At 39.9% G+C, this 18,709-nt stretch overlaps 1 protein-coding gene across 3 annotated transcripts in view; it reads left to right on the top strand.

Moving 5' to 3' along the window:
* The first annotated feature begins 13,545 nt into the window (after window positions 1-13,545).
* Window positions 13,546-18,709, top strand: part of NCOA3 (nuclear receptor coactivator 3) — a 218,276-nt gene continuing 213,112 nt past the window's right edge. For all 3 annotated transcript variants that reach the window (XM_036749362.1, XM_036749361.1, XM_036749360.1), the window contains exon 1: window positions 13,546-13,611. The gene's annotated coding sequence lies outside the window, so the exon portion shown is untranslated. The remainder of the gene's footprint in view (window positions 13,612-18,709) is intronic.

Here is an 18,709-nt window from a genome sequence, read left to right as displayed (position 1 = left end):
ACTATTTCCCCTGGCAGAAAATGAAAAACCCAAAGTACTCACATTGGAGTGCATAAACACTCAAAATGACTCTCTTCCCCCAGTATTTCAGGGGTTCATAGACCTGCAGAGTCCTCTAGATTTATAGTATTCTTTTGTGTTTGAGACTCCTCCTAGAGGAGAAAGAATTGGGGGTGCTAAAGTGTCCTGTTCCCCTCAGTTTTGCACAATCTTCATAACTTAAATAGTAGTGGATGGCAAGGTCCAGTCTTGTTGCTTCACATCATTACTCAGTCCTTTACTGTTTCTCAGCCCCGGCTTCTGTTTAGTTCTGTAACTCTTCTGCTTATTCTGAGAACTTCATAGTGTCTAGGAAGTCACCAGAAGACTGGGTCCAAGAACTCATTATTATCCAATGACTTCTTTTCTCTCCAGAAGGGTTGGTTCAAGAATGGTCTCCTTTCTCCATAGCTATTTTTGCCTACTCCCATCTTTCAGGCCCTGTGGCTTCTTCCTTTCCGGAGACCACATGGTTTCCCCTCCTATATCTCTTTTATTGCTCTGCTACTTGCCTCTCCTTCAGAGTCATCTCTAAAACCAAGAGGTTCCATGGGAGAGGGCATCTCAGATAGCCTGGTGGCCCCCTTCCTCCAACTCACAGGGTTCTAGATCTGTCTGTATCCTCTCCAGTATCTGGATCTCTGTTTTAACAATCTGGCTAGCAGCTTCTGTGGGGGTGTAAGATCCACCCACAGCCAGCACCCAGAAAGCTTCTGGCATGCCGGGAAAGCACAGGTTCTTTTTATCTGCTTAACCAAGGAAAGCACGGTGAAGGGGTTGAAAAGCTTACTTTAATCCAGCATTCAGTTAGTTCAGGGGAACATACAGGCAGCATTCAGTTAGTTCAGGGGAAAAAACTGCCAGCTCCCTGAACTTTAGAACGTTCATTTAGTTCGGGGGAAAAAAACCAGCACCCCGAACTTCAGAACAAAATACAAACAAATTACAAATATCAACAGACAGACCCAATACAATTCATAGTTACCAACATCTAGATTCAGCCTGGAACAAGGGCTGGCCCAGAGTCATGCTCGCCGCTGCTCCTGCTGCTGCTCCAACCGAAAAAAGGATAGGATCTTCAAGCTGTCTTCTCCCTTCTTATAGAGTTTTTGACATCATCAAGCGCCACCTGAATGACCAGGGCCAATTGGTTCTTGAGTTGGCCCTTCCCCTAGGACTCTGGGAGGTTCACCTCCACTCAGACCAGGTCAACACCCAACACCCAAACCCACGTGGTCCAAAAGCCTCTGCTGTCCCCGACATGCAAACCAGGCCCTCCCTGGGCCCCCAAGGGCCCAGCACCTAGTAAAGCTCAATGAAATGAACTGAGTTACTCAAAGAAAACAAAGGCCACTTTGCCTGCCAACACAATCTCTTAGCTCTAGCCTCTGTCCCTACTTCTAGATCCATCAATAGATTTCCATTTTAAAAATCCATTTTAAAAGTCAAATCCAAGGATGAAACTCAGACCTATTATTGCTATGGAGTAAGAACTTATCCCAGTAATAACTGACAAATATATGATATCCCAAAATTCTTAGCATAGTTTTAAGCTATTAAAGCTTAAGTAGTTTTAAATAGCTATGACATTCTGGTTCTCTTAAATGCCAGGAGCCAATCAGTCCATATCTGTGACAAGTCAATGGACCAATGGGTGGTAGGCAAGGCCAATCTTCACAACCTATCAAGGTGATGTGATCAGAATTCCAAATGTGATGTAAATAGTCAGGTTCATACATTGTACAGACAGTTATCTTCAAAGTCAGAACAAAGGCCAGTTCTTTTTGTTTGCACTCTCTATATAAATAACGCTACTTTAAATATCTTTGCATAGATAAGCATCTCAGGATACATTCTCCAACACGGAATTATTAAGTCAAAAGGAATGATTATTTTTGTAACTTTTGCAGTGTATGTACCAATTGCTTTCCAAAATAGACTTCACCAATTGAAATTCTACCTGGATTGTGAGTATAGCTATTTTTCTACAAATGCCTGCATTGAGCTTTGTCACTTTAAATTACATTTGTCAGTTTGATGGGTGAAATGATACTTTAAAATTGTTTCAGCGTTCATTTCTTTGTTTATTGACAAGGTTGAACATTTTTTCAAACAATTATATAAAATTTAAAAATAGATTTTTTTCTCACAACTTTATGAGTTAGGTAGAACAAGTATATTATCTCCATTTTTCAGATAGGGAGACTTGCTTGTGTCATAGTGGGCATTGAAACCCAGCCTTTCTAACTCTCATCTCAGTGATCTTCAACTCAATTTATTAATTTGTTCATTTATTTATTTATTTTAATTTTTATATATGTAAAATGTATATATGTCTAAGATTGTCATTAGTAATTGGGTGGTTCATAAGAAAGATTGGGGTAGACCTGAGTATGATATGACTTTAAAAAGTAAAACCATTTAGGAACAGCTAAAAAGAGTAATTATTTTATATAAATGAGGTGCAAGAGGAATAATTGATACAGAAGAATTAGATGGTGAAGGAAGCCTGCTAGTTCTGGTAACCTACTTTCATCAGGAATGGGTTTAAGAGGGAACAATACATATATATAGTATAAGAAGAGTATAAAAAGTCTTTTAAATTCAGAAGAGGGGAGAGGACAAGGGAGGGATCTCTAGAGGGGAGGGTGAGGGAATAAGTTGTAGGGGGCTACAGAAATGTGTTTAGATTTATAGGAATGGGAGGATGGGGAGGGATCTTTGGAGGGAGGTAGGCTAAATAATAGGAGGTCAAGGTAGCAGTTAGAAGTAAAGTAGAGGAGGCAGGAGGGATAGGAAACAAGAGATATGCACAAACATGAAAACAAAGATCAGGTGTAGAATTTGTCAGGGAAAGTATATGTCTATATGTGTGTCTATATGTGTCTGTATGTATATGTGTATGTATATATCTACATTTATATAGTAATATATCTGCATGTAGCCTTCTGAGGGGGAGAGGAAGGGTGAAAAAAGAACAAAGTAAAAAGTGCACAGCAGAGAACAAAAGAAAACATAAGGAAGCAAAGAAAAGGACAGTTCACAACACAACGTGTAGTAGGATTTATCATACAGGCTTTTTTGAAAATTTATTGTTACATATTTTGAATCCTCTCTTATGTTCTGCTATACACATGAAATGCTTTTTTTTTTCTCTTTCTTACTTTGTATGTAAGTTTATGATTTTTTTTCTTTTCTCTATTCTGTATTTGTGTTCTGGTGTTTGAGTCTAAAATAAAATAATAAAAAAAGGTCTAAGACACCATTAAACATATAAACACTATAACACAAACAATAAAATATTAAAGCAGGCTTTTTATGGTAATAAAATACTAGGAACAAAATTGGGAAATTTCTAAACCAGTTGTAATACATGAAATCACTGAAGACATATTTGAATTCAGTTCTGGAGTCTTCCTGACTCCAGGTCTGGGGTGTCTCCATGGTGGCCCTTACCTCCCTCTGAAGAGTGTCTTCCACTCTGTGAAATAAGCTCTTTCAAATGATAGTGAGCTCACTGTTCTTAGAGGTTTATAAGCAAGGGCTGCATGAATTGCATAAAGGGTAGCTGTTGCACTGGGTAGAAAATTGGATTAGAGGTCCTTTCTGGTCCCTTTAATTCCATTATCCTATATACCTAGGGCAGGTAATGAAAAGAAAAGCCCTCCTCCTTTTGCCCCAAACCCCACCTACTTATTCACAGAGTTTAAGATTCAGTATATTTCGATCTGTGTTAAAATACAAATACACTATTAAAACAACAAGAACAACATAGTTATTCACACCTCACTGAGAATAAATTTACCTAGTTTTACATTGTCAGACTTTGATTAGGGAAGACTTTAAATCAATCCAATAAACATTTATTAAGTGACTCTATAGAAGGCACTTTGTCAGGCACTGGGGATATAAAGACAAAAATCAAACAATTTGTGCCCTCAATCTTTTTATTTTTTTTTTAATCAAGGAAACCAGCATACACACATCTACGTAAATTCAAGCTATATACAAAGTAATTTGATTCAGGGAGTACTGGTAACTGTGGCAGGTGGCAGGAGGTGGCATTTGACTGAAAGGGAAGAAAGTAAGACAGGAAAAAGAATGATAGACTGTGGAAGAACAGGAAGAGATGGCGGGACTTGAAGTCAAGGTGTAGAAAAAGAAAAAGATTAGGAGCCATGAGGTGGAAAGATTGGAGGTTTTGGGAAGAGAGAGGGATTTCCTAAGCTACCTTGTATTTAACTATTATGGATCTGTTTATACTTCATAACTTTAAATTTATGCTGTAAATGGTTGGTTGTCATCCTTTGTTCTGGAAGAGGACCAAAATGACATCACTATGCTTCAATCAAGATTCAATGTGTCCAACTGTGGCTGATCAGGCCAATATGAGCTCAGAATGCTCTACCACGGGTTGGGCACAAATAGCCTGTGTGAACATTTGGGGTAGATACTCCAAACTTGTACATCCTGTGTTTCCTTTGAGCTGTTTCATTCTGCTTTGCTTATACAGCACAGCACCTTCTCTGATGTGGGCCCGCCATGCTGAGCAATCCTGTGCCAGTGTCTCCCATGTCACACAATCAATTCCAAAGTTCTTGAGAGAGACCCTAAGGGTGTCCTTGTATTGCTTCTTCTGACCACCATATATGAACGCTTGCCTTGTGTGAATTCTCCATAAAATAGTCTTTTTTGGGAAGTGTACCTTTTGCTTTCAAACAATGTGGCCACCCCATCAGAGCTGTGCTCTCTAAAGCAGAGTTTGATTGCTTGGCCATTTAGTTTGAGTAAGGATCTCAGTCCTCATTCAGTACTCAGTCCTGGTACCTTATCCTGCTAGGTGATCTTCAGAATCTTCCTAAGACAATTCAAATGGAAGTAATTCAGTTTCCTGCCATGGTGCTGGTAGACTGTCCAGGTTTCACAGGCATACAACAATGAGGTCAGCACCATAGCTCTGCAGACCTTCAGTTTGGTAATCAGTCTAATACCTCTTGTCTCCCATACTTCATATATTTTATATGTACTTCTTATCTTCTCCATTAGAATGTAAATTCCTTGAAGGCTAATACTTCTTCATTCTTTGTCCTCTTTTCCTCCAATCTAGGCTGGTACCTGTTATTGTTATCGTTCAATGGGTTCAGACTTTTGGGGTTTTCTTGGGAAGGTTACTGGAGTGGTTTGCCATTTGTTTCTCCAGCTCATCTTGTAGATGAGGAAACTGAGGCAAACAGGGTTAAATAACTTGCCCAGGGTGATACAACTTGTAAGTGTCCAAGGCTGGATTTGAACTTGGGTCTTTTTGACTCCATACCTGGTGCTCCATCTACTGTGTCATCTAGCTGCCTGATATGCCCTTAATTGCCTTAATCTGGGGGTATTACCCAAAGGTCTGCCCTTGGACCTCTTCTCTCTCAACATTTTCTCACTTGGCTATTTCATTTATCCCTACAACTTTAGCTATTGCCTATATGCAGATGATTACCTCAGTACTGCATCTTTAGTCCAGACCCCTCTTCTTTCCTCCACACCCACATTTGCACTATGTGGTCTACATGGATTATGGAAATAGCATCCTCTTGGGTCTTCCTGTTGCCTCTGTATTTCTCTCTCTGATCTATTCCTCATACTGGCTTAAAATGATTTTTAACCTCTTCTCATACTTCACTAAGGATATTGAGGCCACCTACCTTGAACTCTGTCTCCTCTCCAATTCCATACTTCAAATCACCTCAGTGATCACTTATTATCTCCTCCTTTATTCCATTCTCATAAGATGAGGAGGTCCCTCCCCTAGCCAATACTAAGCTTTTTACAACTATTTTAAAAAACAATTTATTTTTCAGTTCTAAATTCTCTCCTTCCCTTCACCCCTCCCCCACTCACTGAGTGGAGAAATCTGATAAACATTAGCTTAGTAAGTCAGGCAAAACTTATTTCTGCATTAGTCATGTTCTGGGGAAAAAAGAAAGAAAAGTAAGTAAAGGAAAAAATATGCTTAAATCTGCACTCTGAACCCACCAGTTCTCTGTCGGTAGGTGGATAACATTTTTTCATCATTAGTCTTCTGGAATCATAGAAACATTAATCTTTTTACTTTCAACTTTACTCCCATCTCCTGCCTTGTCCATTGATAGCATACCCCTTCAATTATGCTGTCCCAGTTTGGCAGAAACTAGGCATAGACCAACATCTCAGACCATATACCAAGATGAGGTCAAAATGGGTACATGATTTAGACATAAAGGGTGATGCCATAAGCAAATTAGGAGAGCATGGAATAGTTTGCCTGTCAGATCTGTGGATAAGGGAAGAATTTATGACCAAACAAAAGATAGAAAATATTACGAGATGTAAAATGGATGATTTTAACTATATTAAATTTGAAAGGTTTTGCACAAACAAAACCAATACAGCCAAGATTAGAAAGAAAGCAGAACGTTGAGAAATTTTTTTTTCATGGCAAGTGTCTCTGATCGAGGCCTAATTTCTCAAATATATAAAGAATTGAGTCAAATTTATACGAATGCAAGTCATTCCCTAATTGAACAAATGGTTAAAGGACATGGACAGGCAGTTTTGAGACGAAGAAATCAAAGCTACCTATAAGTCAAATGAAAACGTGCTCTAAATCATTATTAATTAGAGAAATGCAAATTAAAACAACTGAGATAACATCTCACACCTATCAGATTGGCTAATATGACAGAAAAACAAAATAATAAGTGTTGGAGGGGATATGGGGAAATTGGGACACTAATGTACTGTTGGTAAAATTATGAACTGATCCAACAATTCTGGAGAGCAATTTGGAACTATGCCCAAAGGTAAATCAAAGTGTGTATACCCTATGATCCAGTAACACCACTACTAGATCTGTATCCCAAAGAGATTAAAAAAAAGGAAAAGGACTTATCTGTACATAAATATTTATAGCAGCTTTTTTTGTGGTGGTAAAGAATTGGAAATTGAGGGGATGCCCATCAATTGGAGAATGGCTGAGCAAGTTGTGCTGTAAGGAATGACAACCAAGATGCTTTCAGAAAAACCTGGAAAGACTTACATGAAATGATGCAGAGAGAAGTGAGCAGAGCCAGGAGAACATTGTACATAGTAACAGAAATATTGTACAATGATCAACTGTGAGTGACTTAGCTATTCTCAGCAATACAATAATCCAAGACAATCCTAAAGAACTCATGACGAAAAATGGTACTCACTTCCGAAGAAAGAACTGATAGAGTCTGAATGCAGACTTTAGTGTGTGTGTGTGTGTGTGTGTGTGTGTGTGTGTGTGTGTTTGCGTTTTGGTCTGTGTTTTTCTTTCACAACATGACTAATATGAAAATATATTTTGCAGGATTAGACATGTATGACCTATATCAAAATGCTTGCTGTCTCAGGGAGGCAGGAAGGCAAGGAGCAAAGGAGAAAATCTAGAACTCAAAATTTTAAAAATTGTTTTTACATATGATTGGAAAAAATGAAATATTCAAAATTTCAAAATAATAATTGAGAAAAAAGTATGCCCTCCTTAATTTTAAACTTCTCATTATCTACTGGCTCCTCTCCTGATGTCATAAGGTCATAGATTTAGAATGGGAGAAACCTCAGAGGCCATCTAGTCCAAACCACCTTTTTTTTCTTTTAAAAATAATATTTTCTTCAATTAATGAGCATTTATTTTCTCTCCCTTCTTTTCTCACTTAAAAAAAGAAACAAAGCCATTTTAATCAAATATGCATAGTTAAACAAAACAAATTCCCATACTGTCCATGTCCAAAAATGTGTGTTCCATTCCATATACTGAGTCCATCACCTCTTGTTAGGAGGCAGAGAACATTCTTTTTCATTTTCTGTCAAAAGGAATCATGGTTGGTTTTTGCATGGATCAGAGTTCTTAGTGTTTAGTGTTATTCATCTTTCATTCTGAAGGGGACCGATGACCTTACAAGTTATGTCTTGATTTTCAAGTGAATTGTATTTAAGTGTGGCAAAGTCATCAGCCTCACTGTCTCTTCCCAGAGTCATCAAAGTCCAGTGGTAAGACAAAAGTCAAGACAACTGGCAATGACCCGGGATGCAGTGGATGATCTTGGCATCTTTGATGTCTGACCAACCTCTAAATGTTTTACGGTGCCTGCTTCAGCTGCTTATTCTCATCTGCCCATTCCACTGGGAAAAGTCTTCATATGCTTGGGGTAGATATGCTAACTCACTGACAGGTTTGAGGCCTGTTGGTTAGATTTAGCCTGTCTTCTGAGATAGTTTTACAGTCTTTCAAAATTGTTCCTTTTTATAATATTGTTGTTAATTGTATAAATTGTTTTTCTGGGTATGCTCCCTTTGTTCTTGTTGAACCACAATTTTATGGTATATAAATGTAATGGAATATGATTGTACCATATGAAAATACCAAAGGGGTGGCTTCAGATTAATCCATTTATTTTACATGTGAGGAAACTGAGGAGTAGAGAGGTTAAGTGACTTATTCACACAGGTAGTGATAGAGGTGGGATTTAAGCCCAGTTTCTTCATTCCAAATACAGTATCCTTCCATCTTTACATCCTTTCTTCCTTCCATTTTCTTTCTTTCTACAGTCTCTAGAATCTTTAAAAAAAACATATTCACTTGGTCTTATCATCCCCACTTTTCGCAACCAAACTCCTAGAAAATGTTGTCTACATTCACATTCATTACTTCCACCATTTTGCCTTCCATTCACTACTAAATACTTTATAATATAGGGTAACACAATACAATATGTTATACATTGCTTTCTCTAAGGCCACCAATGATCTCTTTTGTTATAAAATTAACTTCTCTCAGTCAACAAACATGTATTAAGAAGCTACAAAGTGCCAGGCACTGTGTTAAGCGCTGGGAATACAAAAAGGGGCAAAAGACAGTCCTTGCCCTCAAAAAGCTCATAATCTAAGGGGGGAGACAGTAAACAAACAAATATATACAAACAAGCTATATATAGGATAAATAGGAAATAATTAACAGAGGGAAGCCCTGAAATTAAGAGGGGTTGGGGAAGGTTTCCTGTAAAAGATAGGATTTTAGTTGGGATTTAAAGGAAGCCAGGGAAGTTGGTACATAGAAATGAACAAGAAGAGCATTCCAGGCATGGAGAACAGCCAGAGAAAATTCCTGGAGCTGAGATGGAGTATCTTGTTTATGGAACAGCCAGATGGCCAGTATCACTGGATCAAAGAGTAGATGGTGGGGAGTAATTCATAAGATTGGAAAGATAGGAGGGGGCTAGGTTATGAAGGGTTCGAACACCAAACAGAACATTTTATATTTGATCGTGGAGGCAACAGGGAATCACTGAAGTTTACTGAGGTGACATGGTGGGACCCCGCTTTAGGAAAATCACTTTAGTGGCCCCATGGATTGAAGAGTACCTGGCAGTGAATGAGGTAAAAGATGTCTAGAAAGGTAGGAGGGGGCTAGGTTATAAAGGTGCTTTAGGAAAATCATTTTGGTAGCTCCACGGAGGATGGATTGGAATGTGGTGAGACTTGAGGCAGGCAGATTTACCGGTAGGCTATTGCAATAGCTCGAGAATGAGGTAATGAGGGCTTGCACCAGAGTGATGAAAGTGTTAGAGGAGAGGAGCATATTTGGGAAATATTGCAAAGATGAAATTGACAGGTCATGGCGACAGTTTGGTTATGATGGGTGAGAGATAGCGAGAAATCAAGGATTCCATCTAGGGTGCAAGCCTGATGGACTGCAGGCTTCATTTCTTTCTGATGTCTACAGCAATAGGAAAAGTAGTAGGGGGGAAGGTTTAGGGGAAAGATAATGAGTTCTGTTTTGGAAACATTTAGATTAAAATGTCTACTTGATATTCTGTTTGATATGTCTGAAAGGCATTTGGAGATGTGGGATTGGAGGTCAGGAGAGAGGTAGATTTGAGAATCACAGGGGCAGCTAGGTGGCACAGTGAGTAGAGCACTGGCCCTGGAGTCAGGAGTTCAAATCCGGCCTCAGGCTACTACTACTACTAGTTGTGTGACCTTGGGCAAGTCACTTAATCCCAATTCCGTGCCACCCCCCCCAAAAGAGAGAAACGTCAGCACAGAGATTTAATAATCCATGGGAGCTGCAGAGATCCCCAAATGAAGTAGTATAGAGGGAGAAGAAAAGAGGGCCTAGGACAGAACCCTGAGGGACACCTCAGTTCCCTCAGTTCCCTGGTTACAGGGCATGCTCCAGATAAGTATCTAGCAAAGAAGACTGAGAAGGAGAAGAAGACTGAGAAGGAGCAGGCATGTTCCAGATAAGTATCCAGTAGGAGAATAAGGAGAGCAGAGAGAGAGTAGGAGAACAAGACAATAAGGAGAGAGAGTAGGAGAATAAGGAGAGTAGAGAGAGAGTAGGAGAATAAGGAGAGGTCAAGGAGACTGAGAAAAAGTTCCATTTAGGACAGGGGTCAAGGAGAATGAGAACTGAGAAAAAGTCCTTGGATGGTCAGTAACTTTGGAGAGAGAGGTTTCAGTGGAATGATAAGGTCAGAAGCTAGATGATAAGGGACTCAGAAGAGAGTAAGAGGAGAGAAAATGGAGGTACCTATCTGTCTTTTTGAGGAGTTTAGGAAGAAAGGGCAGAAAAGATATAGAATGATAATGGAAATGGAAGGACACACAGGCATGTTTGTAGTCAGTAGGGAATGAATCAGTAGAAAGAGAGAATTTGAACATAAGCGATAGAGTGAAGATGACAGAGGAGGCAATCTGTTGGAGGAGATGGGTTGGAATGGGATTGCTTGAATAGAAGAGTTTAGCCTCGGTAAGGAGTAAGGCCACTTCATCATGTGAGACAGGGGTGAAGGAGGAGATAGTGGCAGAAGGCATCTGAGTGATAAAAGATGAGGCAGAGCGATGAAGAAGGAGCTCCAGATGAATGGTCTCATTTTTTTTTTCTGTAAAATACATGGCAAATACCTCAGCTGAGAGATTGATAGTAGGGGAAGCTGCGGGTGGTTTGAGGAGAGATGAAAAGGTTTAGAAAAGCTGATGTGGAGAGTGACATAATTAGTAGATAAGGGAGGTATGTAGTAGGATTGCCTAGCAACAGTGAGGACCCAGTTGAGGTTGTATAACATAAATCTGTAGTGGACCCAGTAAGAACAGTTGTGTAATTTTTTTTTTCCACCATTAAGCAGCATATCTCTATGAGTGAAGATGTCAAATGGTGAGCATGATCCAAAGCTGAGTCTTGGCAGGGTGACATGAGAAAGGGACATTCAAGAGAGAACAGTATAGAGTTGATGGGGAAAAGAGGAGAGAGTGGCTAGTACAGGGGAGGTAGCCTGGGAGAGAATTGAGGGGTCAAGGGATTGGAGGTCATGGTGAAAATGAAGAGTTGGGTTTTGTAAGGGAAGGCAGAAGGAAAGGTGAAAAGCCAATAGTTTATGGTCAGATAAGGGGATCAAAGTTCTGGAACATGGCAGTGGTACATTTGTGAATGACAGCAAGATCAAGGGTATTACCATCTTCGAGTGTGGCTGAAGCTAGGCAGAGGAGTCCAGCTCATGGAAAGTGAGTAGGTTGAGGAACTGAGTTGTTAGAAGATTTGAGGTAATCAATATGTATGTTGAAATTTCCTGGTATGAAGGCAGTAGTAGAGGAGGAGAGAAAAATTGTGAGTCACGAGCTAATTGAAGAAGGAAGAGGATAGACACCTTGAAGAGATCAAAGACAAAGAGAAAGTAACCATATGTTCAAGAATATTCATAGCAGTTTTTGTCGTAGTAGAGTACTTGAAAATAAAGAGCTGCCCATCAACTGAAGAATGGTTGAAGAAATTATGGTAAATGAATGTAATAATAAAACATTCTTCCTCTGAAAGAAATGATGAAAAGAATGACTTCAGAGAAACATGGGAAAACATATAACTGAGAGTGAAATGAGCAGAAATAGGAGAACAAGTTATACAGTGATTATAACAAATTCAAGAACATTTTTGAAAGTCTGAATGATTCTTATTAATGTAATGGGGACCAGAGGATCAATGCTAAAATATCATTGGTCTCTATAAGAAATGTTGAAAAGAATGAATTCAGAGAAACAGGAAAATAAGCAGAGGTAGGAGAAAAAGTTATACAGTGATTACATTATAAAGAAAAACAAATTTGAAAGATTTAAGGATTCTGACCAATGCAGGGGCCAACTGGGAGTATAGAGTCTCTATTTGAGGAAGGCACCCAGGTAAGGCACCTCTTTATTTTCCACATGGCTGATTTCCTAGTTTCATGATCTCAACCGATTCTTCCCCACTTCCCTTTTTTTAAAAAAAATCTTTGTTACAAGAAATGTTCTTTGGATGGAGGATCAGTGAAGAATATGCACAGAAATGAGTATGGTGGTGCCACCTGCCATGACACTGAGGATTTCTTGAATGTCAGAGTTCTGACCTACAGTGCACTAAGTCTATCGAGGGTCAATAGGGCACCAGGTTGAGCTGGTCCAGGAACCTGTCTTGACCTGTCCTGTCCTCTACTCTGAGGGTGTTCTGCCCAAAGGAAGGTAAATTTTGATGGCCAAAAGCTACCTAGTTAACTTGGGGTTTACTGGCTAGATTTCCTTCTCAATAATCAAGCCTGAAACTCACTTCATTCTGAATCTCATGGATTGGACAACAATAGGTTCCTGCCCAAGTACCACTGAATAGTTATTTTTGGGGGGCCCTCCTGGCTCAGAGTAACTGTTTCTCTTTTGGCCAGCAACCCTGAGGGTCTTCCCTTCCCAGTTTTGTTTTATTTTTTGGTTTAAAGGGGACATCCTTTGACTCTCTTCTTAAAGAGGTCTATTCACTGATTGGGTGTTGCCTCACTCAAAGTGAGAACCTGAAAAAACCTTAGCTTAAAAGGTCTAAGGTCTCCCACTGCAACCTGGACCATCTCCAGCCATCCTGACTGATATCTGGCCACTGGACCCAGATGGCTCTGGAGGAGAAAGTGAGGCTGGTGACTTTGCCCAGGGTCACATAGCTACTTGTCTGAGGCAGAATTTGAACTCAGGTCTTCCTGACTCCAGGACCAGTAACTCTATCCACCGATCCATCTAGCTGCTCCAAAGATTAGACCCATCTCAAAGTGGAAGGAGCCGTGTCATTGGCTATGGGTTCTCCATAACTGTTGGACTCTACTTGGGGATATGGTGGAAGGAATTCCTGATCAAGTACAGGTTGGCCTAGATAACCTATAATCTCTCTTCCGTTCTTGAGATTCTGTGGATTTCTAATGTCCCTCCTGGTTCTAAGTCCTATGATCCCGCAATCCTTCCAGCCCTGACCTCCTCGGATCTCCAAGACCCACGGTGCGATGCCTTGGAAAAGGAAACCTGGGGCTAAAACGACCTCAAGGCTGCCTCCCTGGGCGCAGGGTCCTCTGGGATCTGTAGTGCGGGGCGGGGCCTGGGGACTACATCTCCCAGCGGTCCCCGCGGCGCGGCCGGGGCACCAGCTTCAGCCGCCTATTCCTCGGCGGTGCTGGAGGCGCTCAGGGGGCGAGTTTCCTATTTAAATCCGACCAGCGAGGAAGATGGCGGCGGGCGGTGAGTGGAGATAAAGGAGGAGGAGGAGGAGGAGGCGGCGACGGAAAACGGGGCGGGGGCGAAGGGTTGAGGGAGGAGGAGGACGACGAGGAGGAGGAGGGTGAGCCCCGTCGCTGGCGTCCCCGCGTCCTCGCCCCTCGGAGCGCCCCAAGCCTCGGCAGGGAGGGGGGTCGTGAGTGGTGTGTGTCTGTGTGTGGTGGTGGGGGGGTGGCGCGCCCGCGCTGCCGGGGCCACTGAGGCGGGCGGACCTCGGCCGGGAGGAGGAACTGAGGCGCCGACGGGCGGACGGACTGACGGACTGACGCCCGGACGGGCGGGAGCCGAGGTACGGGGCTGTCGCGGGCCGGGGGCGTCCGGGAACGGCGCGGGGGGCGCTCCCTCCACTCGCCCCAAAGTTTATTTTGCCCTTGTCTTTCCCGGGTTTGGCCACTTGGAAAGCGGCAGTTCCCCCGAAGGGGAAGGTGAGGAAAACGCCAACAAACCTGTTGGGGCTCCTTGCCGTAACCCCCACCCCGAAAAAAGCCCATCTTGCGCCCAAGTGGCCCATACTACAATTTTCTGCCCATCAAGTCATCACGAGAAAGGTGGGTCCCTGGTTAACAAGCGAAGGAAAAGAAGCGGCCAGATAAGTCCGAGTTAAATTTGGGCTTTGGCCATAATTCTCCCTTTTCTCGGGCTCACAAAGGTTAAAAGTTTTGTTTTAATGATTAAGCACCCTGCTGCTTCTTTCGTTCACCAATATTCCTAAAATGTGGTCTTCAAGTCGCTATTTCTAGTCCATTATAGAAGACGTTGTAGAGTGACGAAGTTGTTCAAGATGAAGAGGGTGGGGAAAAAGAAGGAAAAGTATTGAGTTTGTGATAGAATACCCATGAAGTTACCCCAGGGATTCTTTCCTCAGTTAAACCCTCTCTCGCATTCTCGCTCTCTTCCTCCCTTTCTTTGGAGAATTATTTTGCATTTTTGAGCTGCACTTCAAACCAACCTGTTTTTGTGACTAACCTCGTACTGTAAGAAAATGGGAAGGCAAAATACCAGCTGTCTCGCTGCATTGGTTTCAAAAGGAGTTGAGGGCAGTGGTAGTATTGAGCAAAATTATGTTTCTTTCATTAAGAGACATAAATGCCCAGCTTAGAATACTACACTTAATGTTTACTGCAAAGGTTTAAGTGTTCATTGAAGCGCTTCATTAGGTTAGAGAATAATTTTTAAAGAAATCATCCATTTTTAAGAAACCATCCTTGCAGCATGTACATAGACACATAACACATTTTGGTAAAAAAAACCTGTAAGTTTTTGGACAGTTTGTTGGCTTTGGAAATATTTAATCTGTTACCTTGAACTGCGTATTTAAAATCTTTCAGTGCACATCCCGTTCAATTTGTAGGTAGAGCAGAAAAATGAAATGAAGAGGGAGAAAAACATAATTAGGAGTCTTGTATTTTGAATGATTTTTTTCTTAAATTGGCAGTAAGGTACAAAAGAGCTTCGCAATATTCCACACGTCTTCTAATCTTGTAAGCGTTTTATGAAGAAATACAATTTGTGGGGCTTCAGGAGGGTGAAGACACCCTGCCAGTACCCATTGTTTGTGTGTAAGATGAACCCTCTGTTGGTAACATGTAAAATGATATTGAACACTATACTCTCCCTGACACTGCCGGCTGCTTCGGGTCCTGCATTTAAATGAGCAGTAATCTAGGTTGTCCTGGTCCTAAGTGATCAAACATTTTGTATTATGTTGATGGGAGAAGTGAATTAATTGACGATAATCATATTAAAAAAAATCATACAACTTCCTACTTAACTAAGCACAAGATAGGAAGGAGGTGAAGATTATAGAATACAGATGAGATTTGTGGGATGGGTATGTTAGGAAATACTTGTCTCAAGCATTCGTCAACCACAATCTTTGAAAATGCAGAATAGTTTAAGAAGAATATAATTTTGTATCTGTGGACTGCTGAGTTCAGATACAGAAGCCTCCTCCTTTTTTGTGTATTTCAAATTCTGAAACTGTTGCATTATAAATCTGATACAGATTAGAAATTCATTTTCAACAAATTTATCACAATGAATAGAACTTGAAAGGTTATAAAAACGCTTATATAAACAAAAATTATATGACATCCATTCCCAGTAGTTTGGAAATGAATATATCAAGAATGGTTTTCCTGAGTTGTTTCTGTGAAGATGACAGTACTGTTTCATGCTGCTCAGACATAAATGCCTGCCTCTTTCTCTAGCCCCTCCCAAGAAAAAACCCATTCAAACTTCTGCCCCTCAAAAAAACCCCACAGATAGATTTGAGTTTTCATAAGGATCACTTTTTCTTAGGTGATGTTTTGATGCAAACCTTAACTACTGAAATGGTTATTTACAAAGGTTCCCCTTGAATTAACAGGGTGTATGCTTAATCAGAGATTTGAAATAGGCTTACCTGCAGGGTGAGATGTCAAGAACTTTGGTTAGTGTAAAGACAAGGGTTTAAAAATTTATCCACCTGTTAGCAGAATCTTTTTCCTTTGACTTATGACCATTACATTTTGGGTAAGTCTTTTAAGAGATTCTCCTCACTTGTTAATTTTCAGCCTGGGCAGTAGGGCAAGGTAAAAACTCTATTGATTTGACCATAATTGGTTGTGAAAGTAAGGCCTTTATTTAGTATTTCCAATACTTTTAGGACTGGATGATTTTAAACCTTGCCCCAGAGCATTTACAGTCTTTGAGAACTTTTAGTTTGTTGCAAATTTAAACTAAAATAGCTTCCACTGGCTGTTTGTCTACATAGCAGAACTACCACAATTTAATACAATTGTTAGTTTTGTTAATAAGCTGCCTAGGACTGGAAAAGCAAGAGTTGTTGAACAAGATTGAAGGTGCACTCAAGACTTAATAGGCCTTAACATTAGGTCTACTCTGACTTGTTTTTAGTTTAAACTTACTTTTGTAGTGTACTATCCAATGTTTCCTCTGTTTTCTGTGATGTTAAAAGGTCTAGTGTTTTGAGCAGAGAGGACTTAAGAGTATGAATGATTTTTTTTTCCTTCCTCTGTTAGAGTGGAATAGATGAAAGAAAAAGCTACAAGTAATAGCCCTGATTCTCAGGAGAGGGGAAAGCTGTTTTGAAGTTGGCTCATTTTTTTATTTTATAAAATGGTTTTTAAAAAAATTATTGCATTTGATCTGCAAAAGCTAATCTATATTAGTTTTCCTTATCATTGTTAGAATTGAGGAGCAATCTTGTGATCGAGTATAGGATTGTTTATTGTAAATCCTTTCTACGTAGTCTTCTATAGTTGCCTTTCTGAGAGTAATTGATGACTTTTTCATGTAGCATAACTCTCCTAGAAGTTCTTAAATTTTCGATAATTGGGATTCTTAATCTAACTTTAATTTCACTCTACCAGCAAATGATAGAGTTGACTTTAATTTATTCTCCCTTCTCTACCTTCTGGTGGAGATGTTAAATGAGCAGTGAGAGGGCCAAAAGATTCCCAGCAGGAGTGGAGGGAACAGGCTGTGGCTAAGAGGCTGGCTTATCCACAAAAACTAGATAATCTGATTCCAGATAATTGAGAGTTGTGACCCTATTTGATCTTTCTCAGCACTAACTCTTCCATATCTATCTTCCTGCCTAGGCCAGTTTATGATGGATCAATAATAAAGGTTTGCTTTATTCTCAGTAGTGCCAACTTTGTAGCCTAGAGGCAATAGAAGTGGTGCGGTGAGCTGACTGGTAAGCAGGTTTTACCTAAAAAAACAGCAACCCAAAAATCAAAACCATATGCAAAACTTCTAATTGCTTCTACCAGTATCTATATAACTTTTTCCCCTACCTTGCACCTTGATGTGCCATATCACTCCTTAAAAAAGCTTTCTCCCCATCCTTAAAATTAGAGAAGACTCTTAATAGCTATGTGATTTTGGGCTGGTTACAGTTTTTTCCAATTTCTGCAAAATGGTTCATGATATTTGCTTTATTTACCTCACTGAGGTTTGAACCAGGTCTTATAGAAAGGATGTGAAGGGATTAAGCTCACATTATCTATGATCTCTGAAGATATTCACTAGTGTTTACATTTTGAAATACTTAGTTTCCATTGTTTAGAGTATTTAGATGAGTATTTTGAAGCCCTAGTCTTTGGAAACACTTAAGGATATATTCTTACAATTCCAAAAGTTAACTTTTGATTATCTGTATAAATGGTGAGGCAACATTAAACTGGATAATACAAAACAATGTATAATCTACTCTTCCCCTGGGTTTTACTACTGCTAGTGTTGAGTAGCAGTGCCTGGTTGGTGGATGGGTAGATGAAAATTCTCAGATTTGAGGGTAATCCTCAATTAGTTTAAATCTCAAATGGGTAATTGAAAACTGAGAATACAGGTTAAATCCTCATTATAACGAAGTTCAAGGGACTATCCAAATAATTTTGTTGCTTGACTTTATTTTAATGTTACTTGACATAAGTAGGTTAATGGTTGAAATCTTTTTGTTACAAAATACTGAGATTTTTAAAATTATATTTTAAATAGGTTTGAAATAGTTGAGTTGGCAGTGAGATTTTACCTCTTCTGTGTTTAAAAAAAAAGAAAAAAAATTGCTTTGGCCTTTTAAATGCCCTGGAGTTCTACCATGCTGGGCCAACAGTTCTTTATTCTTAATGCCTATTTCTATTACTGCCCTGTTTAACCTATTGCTTTAACTTTGTTGCCAGTAAGTTCATTAGCAAGTGTGATTTAACCTACTACTTTACAGCTATGGGTAACCATCATGAGGACTTTGTATTTGCTGCTTGTTATTTTTGACCCATTTAGAGATCTTTTATCCCCCTCTTTTGGCCTAGTTGTTTGTGAAGAGGCTTGTCCTAAAGCTAACATTTGTTTCAAAAATAATCATATGCTATATAGTTTTACATTTCCTATTGCAGCTCTGTATAGTTTGAGACTTTATCCCCTTTGATCCTAGTATGGTCATACGTAAAAATAGAAGTAATGGTAATTTGCATAGCTTGACTATAAAGGCATTTCACAAATTTCCTTCATTTAAGTTAAGCAGATGAGAAAAAATACTATTCCCCTGCTTGGATAG

The sequence above is a fragment of the Trichosurus vulpecula genome, chromosome 3, assembly GCF_011100635.1.
Source record: "Trichosurus vulpecula isolate mTriVul1 chromosome 3, mTriVul1.pri, whole genome shotgun sequence".
NCBI classification, from domain to species: domain Eukaryota; kingdom Metazoa; phylum Chordata; class Mammalia; order Diprotodontia; family Phalangeridae; genus Trichosurus; species Trichosurus vulpecula.
Note: the sequence above shows the minus strand (reverse complement) of the source record. Positions and strands in the feature narration are given on the sequence as shown.